Below are 12286 nucleotides of genomic sequence, written 5' to 3'. Positions count from 1 at the left end.
CTCTTATTCTAGCCATGCCGCTGAATTCTGCTCCCAAGGTCGGTATCTGTGGCCAAATGGAAGACTCCCTATGTTCACGTGTGGGAGGATAAAGAACATTTCTGCAGCAAATAACTCGCTCACTTACTGTTACTATGAAAGCTATACCTTTAATTAAACCACAACAGTTTTCATTATTGAGCATTAAATAACTACCATTCTCTAACAATTTAAACGTGGGGATGATAGCAGGAACTGGCGTGCCCTGTAAAACGCAAGCCATATTCGGTCGGTCCTTGTTACATGAACCGTGTAACTGTATGTGTCTGCACATTAAAGAATGATCTGGCGTCTCAGTACACTCATCCCCTGTTAGATAAACCTCCTGTTCATCCTTGAAACATCTGTATGTGTATGGGAGTGACCAGACCTCATGAAGAAAACCGCTACCCAAGGGTTCAAAACGACCAATTGGCACATATTTCATACAATTTGAAAACTTATATAAAGCAAACGGCAGCGTTATTAAACCGTGGATAAGCCACGTAGCAGCAGTGGTCTCTGCCACAGAAAAAGGTAAAGATTCCAATCTTTCAATATGGAGCATAGAAAAGGAAGCATCACGCATTGAAAGCAAGCGTTGTTTGTCTGTCAAATTAAACGGTGCAAATAAAGAGGAAACGTTCATGTATCCCCAGGGAACTTTACCCATTTTTAGAGTCTGTAGTGTCCATGCAAACTGCATGATTGAACGTAATTGATTTTGACCATGGTATAATACAGACACTTCATCATGCACAATATCAACAACAGACGACACAATATTATCTAATGTGTAAATTCTAGAGGAAAGCACGTTAATGCTATTGTCAACTACTGCAAGCACTTTCTCAAGATTTGCCTGATCAATAGCCCTAAGGCGTGAAGCAGCCTCAATCTGTGAGAGTTTCCAAATTTCATTGTAAACACCATATAACCACCTTTTCGACCTGCCACTAGCTGGGCCCTTAATGAAATCATTCAAATCCACGTCTGCATTCAGTTTGGAAAGGTGATACTTAACCGCAGGTAAAGTTGAATGTTTCAGCCAAGCTTGACACAACTTGCCAACAGAGTAAGAGGTGACAGTATGACTCAAATCAAAACGGGGATCAGATCTAACAGCCTTAAAACCGTCAGTTATATTTAAAAATCTCTTTTGGCAAGAATCAGCACTACGGTGCCAAAGCAGCCAACCCTTGGGATTCATACTGGAAATGTTAAAGGAGGAATTCAGAAGCAGAGCCTGTATATCTCTAATGGACAATTTAGTAAAATTACTCCAATTCCCATATTCCTCCAACTCCGGGAAAGACGGGGTGTTTAACCTTTTAGATGTAGCCAATCCAAAGCACGTGGTCTGGGAAATGGTTTCATTTAAAAACCACATATGATTTGGGATGAGACATGCACGGTGCAAAGCCTCAGTGCCTTGTACCTGCCAGGCCCTTGAGCCCCAAACTGATTTAAGGTCTATGGTATCCTTCCATAACTCATACCCTCCAGTAACTAAATGATCCAGGAAGGCCTTTGAATATAACAATTTTGTATTTGTAAGTCGAACCTTGGACAGTGGCTGTTTGTGAAATTTAAAATAAAAGGACTCGGGATTGGACTGATTAAAGTCAGTGAAATAAGTATATTTTTTAAGAAACGTTTCTGAACTCCCTTGTGTTGGTGCTGGGCAATGTTCCCACTGAGTAAAATTAACCGCATCCCTTCGGGAAGATGTCTTGTGTAAGAAGTGATTGCCATAATGTTGGTAACAGAACAATTCACCATAATTAGCAGAATCTAAATATAAATCCTCAGCATCAAAAGCAGCATAATATTTCAAATCAGAAAACAAACTTTCCACAGCATTAACATCCCAATCATCAGAACGAATGTTTTGTTTCACCACATCCCCCATATTAACTCTTAGTACATTAGGGACATTAACGACTTCCGTTGGACCATGTATCTGAAAACGAACTGCATCCCACGCGATTCCATCCAGAACAGGCCACGCTGTGATGTTAACCAAAGTCAAGTCTCTTTTTAATCTGTGTGTAGAATGTGAAGAGGAAAGTGGGGCCAAAGTTCCATTCAAATGAGTAATGCAAGTTCTCTCCTCGACATAGTGTCCATTCATAATCCGAAAAAAATAAAACACAAAACCAATTGACATAAAAAGGTAAACTGAAAAAAGGACCAGCCAAATGTATATCCAAGGAGGTATCAAAAAATGTTTTTTAAACAGGCTAGCATATAATGCAATTTTAGAGGGTTTTTTCGAGGCAAGGGAAGCAGAGTCAAATGAAAATCTGGATTCCGTGGCTAAACGAGCTTGCAGGTCAGGCATGGACAAATCAGTGGGGTATGTATAGTCTGTCTCATCAAGGTTAGTTCCTGGTAAATTATTCAATAATGGACTGGAAACAGCAGGTAATTCGATGGCCACCTCAGGTTCATTATTAGAAGCAGTGGGCATAATTGAATTTCTCACAATGGAAGGACAGGAAACAGCCGGTGTCATGCTAAGAAGAATCGGCCACTCTGTGTATCTTGACATTGTCAATAGAAATAAACCTGTTTTCCTTACGACCTGGAAGTGGTGGTAAAATGACTGTTCTTGTGCCCTTCACTCCAAGCACTGGGACCGGAGCTCGATAGGAGGGACCAAACTCTTTCTTGTTGTCGATCTTCTCTCGAACCAGTTCTCCAACTTGGGGTAGCCAGCCAACTACCGGGATCTGCAACGCATCATCCGATGTGGAGGGCAAATGTTCCTTTGCAAGAGTGTCTCTCGTCTTTTGTAGATTCTGTAAAACATTGCAATGTTCATCTGCGTCAAAGGAAGTGGCGCGAACCACCGAGTCTAGACCGTCAAGGTCAGGGACGAACATCTTGATGCCAAAGAGCATTTCGTATGGGGTCCGCCCACCCAGAGACCTTCTAGGGAGATTATTAAGAGCACGCTGCACGCCATAGAGGTGAGCCAGCCAATTTCTGCCAGTGCCTATAACTCGGGCTGTCAAAGATTGCTTTAAATCACGGTTCATTCGTTCAACTACACTATTACCCTCGGGTCTGTAGGGTGACGAAAACTTGACTTGGACCCCCATCGAAGTCATGGCATCCTTATACGCCTTAGAGGCGAAAGCCGGACCCTGATCCGAATGGAAGGTACCACAGGCAAAAATCCCTATAAAGATACGCAAATCTCTGATGACAGTCCGGGAATCAGCGCTGCGATGTGGCCATACCCACACAAAGCGTGTGCATGAGTCAACTGCTACTAAGATGTATTTATACGCAGTATCAGATGAAAATGGACCGCAGTGATCTAAATAAACACAGCCTAGTGGTTTATTAGAAATGTACAACTGAGTCTGAGGCGGACGCGTAGCAGTTGAAGGTTTAATCTGCTGGCATATGTCACAAAGAAGGACATAATCACGCGTCTGTTTGTACAGTCCCCGCCACCAGAAACGTTGTTGTAGTTGCGTTACAGTGGCTGAGACGCCCGCATGCGCAGACGCCACACCTTCATGAGCCGCTGTAATCAAGTCTGTTCTGCGATCCGAGTTGGGAATCAGCCGTTCCCCAACATCAGGAATTGTCACAAAAGGAACCTTTTCGGGACTTAAGTGGTATTTATACTTCGAAGGGAATCCCGAAGGATGTTTACTTCCCTTCTCAGAGGCAGCAATCGCTGCCAAGATGTCGCTATCAATCTTGGTTTTAGACCTAGTAACTGCTGCAACTAAGTATGTAGATACTGCTGATTTCGCTGCTTCATCAGCCAGCGAGTTGCCAACAGCGTGAACTCCCACGCGCTGATGACCGAGAGTATGAATCACATAAACGAGTGGCAACATAGCCTTAAGCTCGGCCACTCGAACCCAGATCATTTTATGTTTTATCGTGCTACCCTTGGAATCATGAAAATCATTTTGAATCCAAAAGAACAAGTTCTCATTGTAAGACTGGACACAGTAGTAAGAATCACTTACAATTAGAGTAGTAACACTTGGATCTGCGTACTCCAAAGCTAGTAAGAGAGCACGAAGCTCTGCCAATTGTGCGGTGCAATCGCCCAGGGGCAACGTGTGTACCTCCCTGGAAATGAACTCATCATTCAACATAGCACCGACCACAATGGCGCATGCGGAAACGTAGGCATGTTTAGAGCCATGCGCAACCTGCGCCGACCCATCAGTGTAAATGATGCAATGGAAGTCCTCCAAAGGTCGCATCGCCAGAGGAGCAGGGTGAACGAATTCATACTGCAAGAACTCCTGCGACCGTAAGGAAGCGTCAAAAATAAACATGACATCCGCGGATGACAATGACGCAGCCCACTGAATCCACCGAGGGTGCAAAGCTTTTGAATTTGGTACACTGGCTTTTGTGACTGCCTCCAAATGAGGACAGGGTGTTACCACTAGCATGCGTTTCCCCTGTGACAAAGCTCGTTCCTTTAGAATAGCCATCTGTACAGCAGTTAAAACCTTTTCTATGGTGGGAAACCGCATCTCAGCCGAGGTGTACAAGTGTGACTTGTAAGCAATAGGTACTGTGTCACCTTCATTAAAAGTGAGGTAAGTGAAACCCACCGTCCCAGGAATTATTCTTATGACCAGGTTGGTGTGGTTATCACGAGTCAGTAAATATTTAGAAGCGAGCAGATCAGCCTGCAAGGATTGCAAAATGGCTGAATGCTCAGGCAGCCAGCATGATTTTGAGAAAGTTGGTTGTATCAAAGCATACAAAGGCTTGATACGCTGGGCATATTCCGGAATGTAAGTTCTGCCGAAATTCAAAAAGCCCAGTAAGGATTGTAATTTTTTCAGAGTTGTTGGTGCGCGCAATTGTGCGCACTTCTCCAAGAAGTGAGGAGCCAAACCTCTACCTTCATTGTTGAGCTCATAGCCCAAAAACAACACTGTGTGTTCAGCAATGTGCGATTTTGCAAAGTTGAATTTGTAACCCATGTCTGCGAAGTTGCAAACAAGAGAATTAACACGACACAGATGCTCCCAAATATCGTCGTCTGTGAGATATATGTCATCCACATACGAAAAAGCATCAGGGTCGAGTGCCTCCAGAATAGAGACAATTCGAGCGGTAAACACACCAGGACTATTCTTGTAGCCCATTGGAAGACGCCGGAATTGCTTTTGGACTCCAGCGCTTGTAAAACTGGTCCATTGGGAGCTAAAGCTGTCCAATCTGTGGGCATAAAAACCATTGGATATGTCAAGCGTTGTCTTGAAACGCTTACGCACGAGACTATCCACTAGGGCAGAGCCGTGGGTATTCTGTACTGCACAGTTACGGCAATGCGAGTTCAAATGCCGGTAATCCAAAACCAAACGATATGATCCGTCAGGTTTATTCACAGTAAAAAGGGGATTATTCATCGGTGACACACACGTTTCAATAACTCCCTGATATTCCAATTGTTCAAGGATTTCCGCGACGGAAGATTTTGCTTCACGCCGAATGGGATATTGAGGTTGAGGCTGCGGCTGAGACCGCAACGGAATTTCGTGGCAAAGCGACAATTTATCCCAACCACATTGGTTACGGTACAGAGCCGGCGCGAGAGCCCGAGCCCACTCTTCTGCAAAATGCTGCGCATGCTCTTTCGAGACAGTGTTCGCGAAACTGGGTAGGATTACCTCCTCCCCTCGCGGCGCCGCGAGCACAAAAGGCGGGGGCCAGTCAGCCTCCGAAAGTAAAATATCATATGTAGAAGACAGATTCTCCCAAAATACACCTTTAACGGTACGCTGTATGTCACCTTCAATTAACAGGACAATTTCATATAGTCTTTCAGGGGGAGCAAGTCTCGTATCCGCTGTTTCTATCACAACGTAGACATCAGTCGCTGTCACCCTCAGTAGTGGACGCAGCGCCTCTCTGACTATGGTTATCTCCGCCGCGCTGTCCAGCAAGGTCAGAGCCCACGTCAGATTCCGAAGCCGCGTTCTCACTATCTGTGGCATATCGATGCGCTGTTAAGGCTGCGACTTTCTTTTTCGCAAACTGCGGACGCCTAGGCGTAGAATCCTCCTGCTTCACTGCGCCGTCCGTCTGGCGGGACTGACCACGTCCTTGTTGGCCACCACGTCCACGTCCACCCCCTCCTCCTCCACCGGTCTTGGGAGCCGATGTGTCCTGAAAGGAACGAGGAGAGCGTTGATCAGAACCCTGAAAACGATCAGGCGATTTAATCATCGCGCGGTCGCGCAAATCATAAACTTTTTCGGGTGGCGCAGGAGCTTGTATCGCAGGAAAAGTACCCTGAGTCTGCGTTGTCTGCTTCCCCTGTGTCTGTTTTTTAGGCCAATTTTGTTTCTTGGACTTGGGCTGGGCATCTGTCACTGCAGATTGTCCCTGTGGTTGTTTTTTCTCCTTTACTGGAAAATATTTTAGACCTCTACTTGTGCGGCCAATTGTTTTATAAGCGGCCACCACAATCTTTGCTAACTGGCGGGGTTTGTCGGCATCGGGCAGAGCAGCCAAAGCATTCGACACCTGAAAGTTAACTGCATCTCCTTTAACATTGGAGAGAATGAGATCACTTACAATCTCAAAAGAACCACACAGGCGCATACCCAATTCAACCGCTGCCTCTGGACCGTGATCATTCTGAACACGTCTAACGATTTCAGGCAGGGCAGTCATAGACGGGGTGCCGAAGCACCTTGTATAAACTGCCGCAAATGTTTTTCCCCAGCTGTCACAGTCAGCAAGTTCAGGAGTAATATCCTTCGGTAGAGTAATCGTTAACATTCTATGTTTATCAGCAGGAGTAGAATTCGGAAAAACCGCCTCCAGTTGATCAAACTTCTCTGCTAGCCAGAATGGGAAGTCATCGTTGTCAACAGGACGCGCACCAAAAACCGAATTTACCATCACTGGATTGAGACGCATTCCGCCTCGTTCCATGGGAGCGGCCGCACCCCCCTGGGGACCACCAGGAAGATGTCGACCGATGTATTGCACTAAAGCACGAATCACGGAAATGGAAACTACATGCAGCCTGCGAATTTCAGCCAGGGTGCAAGCCCCGTGATTCGGGTGCGGGGTAAAGCCACCCAACGCAGGCCAATTAGTACCTGGAATTGAGAGTGGACCTAACCTCGCAGGGGACATAGAGTGGGGGAGGGCGCCATCAAACCAAACTCGATGCTGCCAATGATCAATAGGTATTTCCAATGCCCTGTACGGCGTATATTCAGCTGGGACATCTGAGGCGGTGTAGGAGTGGAACAAACCAGAATTAGCGTCCACAGCCGGAAACGTAACCCAAGAGTAAAACAACTCGTAAGGAAACGCCGGATCTGCACATACCACGAAAATCACAGCCATCCCATCTACTGGGACCTGGTACGTCTGAAGATGGTTGCGTACCGCTACGCGACTATGCTGCGCAATAGCCACCGCTGCCGCCATTACAGAATTGGAAACAAGAAAAAACAAAGAATACTTTGTAGCACAACTGGGTAGTAATTCAAAGAAACCTTTTGAGAAAGAATCAAGCTTGAATAAAGACCTATTTCAAAAAATAGGTAGGTTTCACCGACACCCCGTTTTCCGGAAACGGATGTGAAGGGGTTAAGGCATGAATGATAAACTACTCGAGTGTCATGATATAAGACCACCGAAAACCGTTGGGCGCCATGTTGCAGGGTTTCTGTACTCACACAGAACTGTGCACAGAGGAGTGGAACCTTGGCAAATTAGGGTGTCCCAAAACTTACCTTAGCAACCAACTCACCCCTTACCGAGCTAGCTACAGTGTCTCATTGGACATATCAAACACCCAATGTTTAGACAAACCAGAACATGAACTTACAGTACCTCAGGGTACGTGGGACTCATGAACACTCTTTCGTTATATTATCATTACAAACCAGAACATGGAGTAAAGAAGACACATGTGCATTTGAAATGTTTATTTACTAATGCCGTCTTCTCAGGCGCAGTATCTTTGATAATACAAGTATACTTATTATCAGTAGCAAAATTATCAGCATAGTTACTAAGACATAAAAAGCGAATGGTGACAGCATGTTAACATGCTGTAATGAATAAGAGTTAACAACACTTATATCTCACCCTCCCTAACACATATATTATATTATTATCTAAGAAGGTCTCTTTGGGTTGTTTTAGGGCGGGCCCATACCTTAGTGTCCTAGCATGAAGGAATCACATCAGCATACACCAGCTCTCTCTGCATGTGCACCGCATCAAGTGTGTTAACAATTCTCGTGCAAAGCAATATCAATCCCGCCTCAAGCCCAAGTTGGCAAAGGCTGCACTTGTGTTATGACTATGAAGGCGTGGAGATCAGACCTCATAACAATTCCATATCGTGTTGCTCCTGAAACTTCAGCACTCTCCGTGCAGACATGGTTTATTAAACAAAACTGATATCAGAGCAATAACATATTATTCTCACATACACCACGGCAAACCACTAGGTTGAAAGCTAAGTCAACAATTAAGGGTCGTGTGCAGAAGTTGCAAGAAAGGAAAAATGGCGTTTAAATCTCAAATGTACCTATGCTAACTTAACACGATATAAGGATATATAGGAGCTATACAACAGTTTTACACTGCTTTGCAACCATTCTACATGTGAGACGGTGTTAAATCCTTTAGCATACTGACTAGCACCTTTATACGCCTGAGACAGTGCATGCACTGCCTCTTGTTCTTCTTGCATCTTTAGGAGAAGACCAGATACTGGGTCGGGTTGCAAGAATTGCCCCATGACTGAACAATCTTGCAACAGGGCTTGGATTGACCAACTAGTCCAAAATTTGACTTCACTTGGTGCAGTGCTCGCACAGATAGGTCCCTGCAAACACAATTTTGAACTGGTCAGTAAAGATCTGTCTAAATTGCAGCCTCACCAGTACAAAAGTGCTCTGTCACCAAGGCAATGGAATGTGGACCCTAGGTTGCTGCAGCCTGTATCATGGAGGTATTGTTACATCAGTGCAGCCACCTCAATTTTCTCTGTTTTTGCTGTCTTTAGTCAATAAGACAGTGAACAAATAGAGGTTTTCCAAGTTTTAATATGTATAAGTTGAAACCAACCTGATGCAATATGAAGTTGCTTTATTATCATAACTGCAACATAAATGTACGTGAAAGAAATGAAACAGAGCAGTTTATTAATTTTTTTTTTAAGAAGGGCTGTTCACCCATTATGCCTTTTCTTTGATAATAAAGACATTACACATGAACATGATTCATTAACAACAGATATTGGATCTTTTTTGGTAATGTTTAAAAGCCAGATTCCTCCATTTTTGCCATCTTTCTGGTGCTGTGCACTGTAGTATGTTTGACTCTTGCACATAATGACAGTAGGAACAGTGAAAACAAGCACAGCTTCTCTCTCTTACACAAGGGACCATAACATAACCAGAACTATATTTTCACACAAAAAACTATGGAATTAGGGAGAGCACATTTCAACACTAGACATATTTTGCATTTGGTCATTTATTCTAACTCATGGACATAAAGTTGCACTTCTTAACTGATGGGCATCTGATCAAGGCTCAAACCGCTTCTGTAGCGCATCTGGTGTAGCATAGCACGTGCCCTACCAAAGCGCCTGCTCACCCCAAAGAGACTGTTGGCTCCCTTGACAAATGACAGATATTTATTTTTACCAAACCGCCTGTGCTTTACCAGCCTTTGGGAGATGAAAGGCTGAGAGGGCATGTTAGACTCAAACCTGTGACCATCGGATTTCAGCCGTGCCGGGTGGCCTAGTGGACTAATGCTTGTGTTCCACTTCATGGTCACAGGTTCAAATCCCGGTGGGTCCACCCAGCCTTTCATCCTCCTGCGGTCGATAAAATATGTGCGTTGAGTTGGGTTACAATAAAAATCTGTTCAGCGCCAAGATATCCTTGGGTGAATGTATGCTTTACAAATACACGTTATGTTAAAATCAAGATGCCCGGGTGCAGTGTCACAGTCCACGGAGTCACATCACCCAGTTTACAATGTCGGGTATATTGGCTGGCTGGGCAGCCCTGTATTCCATCCGCAGTCAAGCAGCAGCACGCTCATGGCAGACAAGGGCACGAGATGATGCGCCCTGAAGACAATGCCAGGGATAGAAAGCAAACCGAGCTCTGAAAGCTGTGTTTACTTTCTCTAGTTTCCATTGCTGACCTTTCCTCTGGGCTCCCAGCAGCACGAGGGGTGAACTGTTGGACAAATATGGGTGTATTTATCAATCATGCAGCTGGGGCTTGGCACCAGGCCCCAGAGGCCTGCAGGCGTACTGACCCAGGTTATCACTGCATTTTACTTTGTGAGAGGGATCTACATCTTTGTTTATTCTACGGCCCATGACATCCTTGCTAAGCCCTTGTGACAAAGGGCCAATCCTGTGATGTCATTGGGTAACAACAGGTGTGCGGTGGTCCTTCTGCCTCACCTAGAAGTGCCATATGTAGATGCTTCTACCCTCATATTCCCTTGAAGTTCTTAAACAAGTTTCGTTTTTTTTTAAATACATTCCTAAATAACTGGTTAAAACGAAGTAAATAGCTTTTTGTTTTGAATTTGATGAATTCCAGAGGGTGGCAATATGGAAAGCCAAAGATGTGCCCTCCTTGACGAACTTTACTTAATTTACAGATTTGCAGTAAATTGGCTGATAAACATCACAGCGTTCTGGTGGGTTTACACCATGAGAACTTGCATTTATTAAAAGCAGGACTTAGCGCTTTACTGCAAATTCAATGGTTTTGAAAACAATGTGTCCACTGGAATCCAGTGCAGAAATCTCAGCTGGCCAGAGATTTGTGTTTGGCTAAGAAATATAAGACGACGAGCTGTGAAACTTTGTGGAGTGAAAAAAATGCCAGGCCCAGAAAGAGAACATTACGATAATCTAGTCAGGCTCCTATTAGGGCTTGACTGATAGAACAAGCATTTTCAGTCTAATAGGTCTCGCATTATTAAAGTTTGAGCTATTGGTGTTGCATTATTTAGCAATGCCAATAGCTCAAACTTTCATAATGCGAGACCTATTGCATTGCAAATGTTTGTTCCTTCTGTGGTGGATGCTCCTGGTTCCGAGCCAGTTTCTTCTTCTGTGTTACTTGCTCCTGGTTCCTATGCAGTTTTGCCATCTGTGTTCCTAACTCCACGTCCCTATCCTGTTTTTCCTTTTGTGATGGTTGCTCCTGGTCCCTATCCAGTTTCTTCTTATATGTTGCTTGCTCCTAGTTGCTATCCAGTTTCTTCTTCTGTGTTGCTTGCCCCTTGTTGCTATCCAGTTTTTCTTTCTTTTGCTTGGTCCTAGTTCCCATCCATTTTCTCCTTCTGTGTTACTTGCTCCAGGTTCCTAGCCAATTTCTCCCTCTGTGTTACTTGCTCCTGGTCCCTATCCAGTTTCTTCTTCTGTGCTGCTTGCTCTTAGTTCCTATCCAGTTTCTGTTTCTGTGTTACTTGCTCTTGGTTCCTAGCCAGTTTCTCTTTCTGTGTTGCTTGCGCTTAGTTCCTATCCAGTTTCTCCTTCTGTGTATTCTTGCTCTTAGTTCCTATCCAGTTTCTCTTTCTGTGTTGCTTGCTCCTGGTCCCTATCCAGTTTCTTCTTCTGTGTATTCTTGCTCTTAGTTCCTATCCAGTTTCTCTTTCTGTGTTGCTTGCTCCTGGTCCATATCCAGTTTCTCTTTGTGTTGCTTGCTCCTGGTCCCTATCCAGTTTCTCTTTCTGTGTTGCTTGCTCCTGGTCCATATCCAGTTTCTTCTGTGTTGCTTGCTCTTAGTTCCTATCCTGTTTCTCCTTCTGTGTTTTCTTCCTCTTCGTTACTATCCAGTTTCTCCTTCTGTGCTGCTTGCTCCTGGTCCCTATCCAGTTTCTTCTTCTGTGTATTCTTGCTCTTAGTTCCTATCCAGTTTCTCTTTCTGTGTTGCTTGCTCCTGGTCCATATCCAGTTTCTCTTTGTGTTGCTTGCTCCTGGTCCCTATCCAGTTTCTCTTTCTGTGTTGCTTGCTCCTGGTCCATATCCAGTTTCTTCTGTGTTGCTTGCTCTTAGTTCCTATCCTGTTTCTCCTTCTGTGTTTTCTTCCTCTTCGTTACTATCCAGTTTCTCCTTCTGTGCTGCTTGCTCCTGGTGCCTATCCAGTTTCTCTTTCTGTGTTGCTTGCTCCTGGTCCATATCCAGTTTCTTCTGTGTTGCTTGCTCTTAGTTCCTATCCTGTTTCTCCTTCTGTGTTTTCTTCCTCTT

General features: G+C 44.5%; 1 protein-coding gene across 1 annotated transcript in view; it reads left to right on the top strand.

Moving 5' to 3' along the window:
• Positions 1-12286, top strand: part of KLHL5 (kelch like family member 5) — a 506424-nt gene that overhangs the window by 79767 nt on the left and 414371 nt on the right. The window lies entirely within an intron of this gene.

Source organism: Lissotriton helveticus, chromosome 2_2 (genome assembly GCF_964261635.1).
Source record: "Lissotriton helveticus chromosome 2_2, aLisHel1.1, whole genome shotgun sequence".
Lineage (NCBI taxonomy): Eukaryota > Metazoa > Chordata > Amphibia > Caudata > Salamandridae > Lissotriton > Lissotriton helveticus.
The sequence above is the reverse complement of the archived record's forward strand: the minus strand, read 5'-3'. Positions and strand labels throughout refer to the sequence as shown.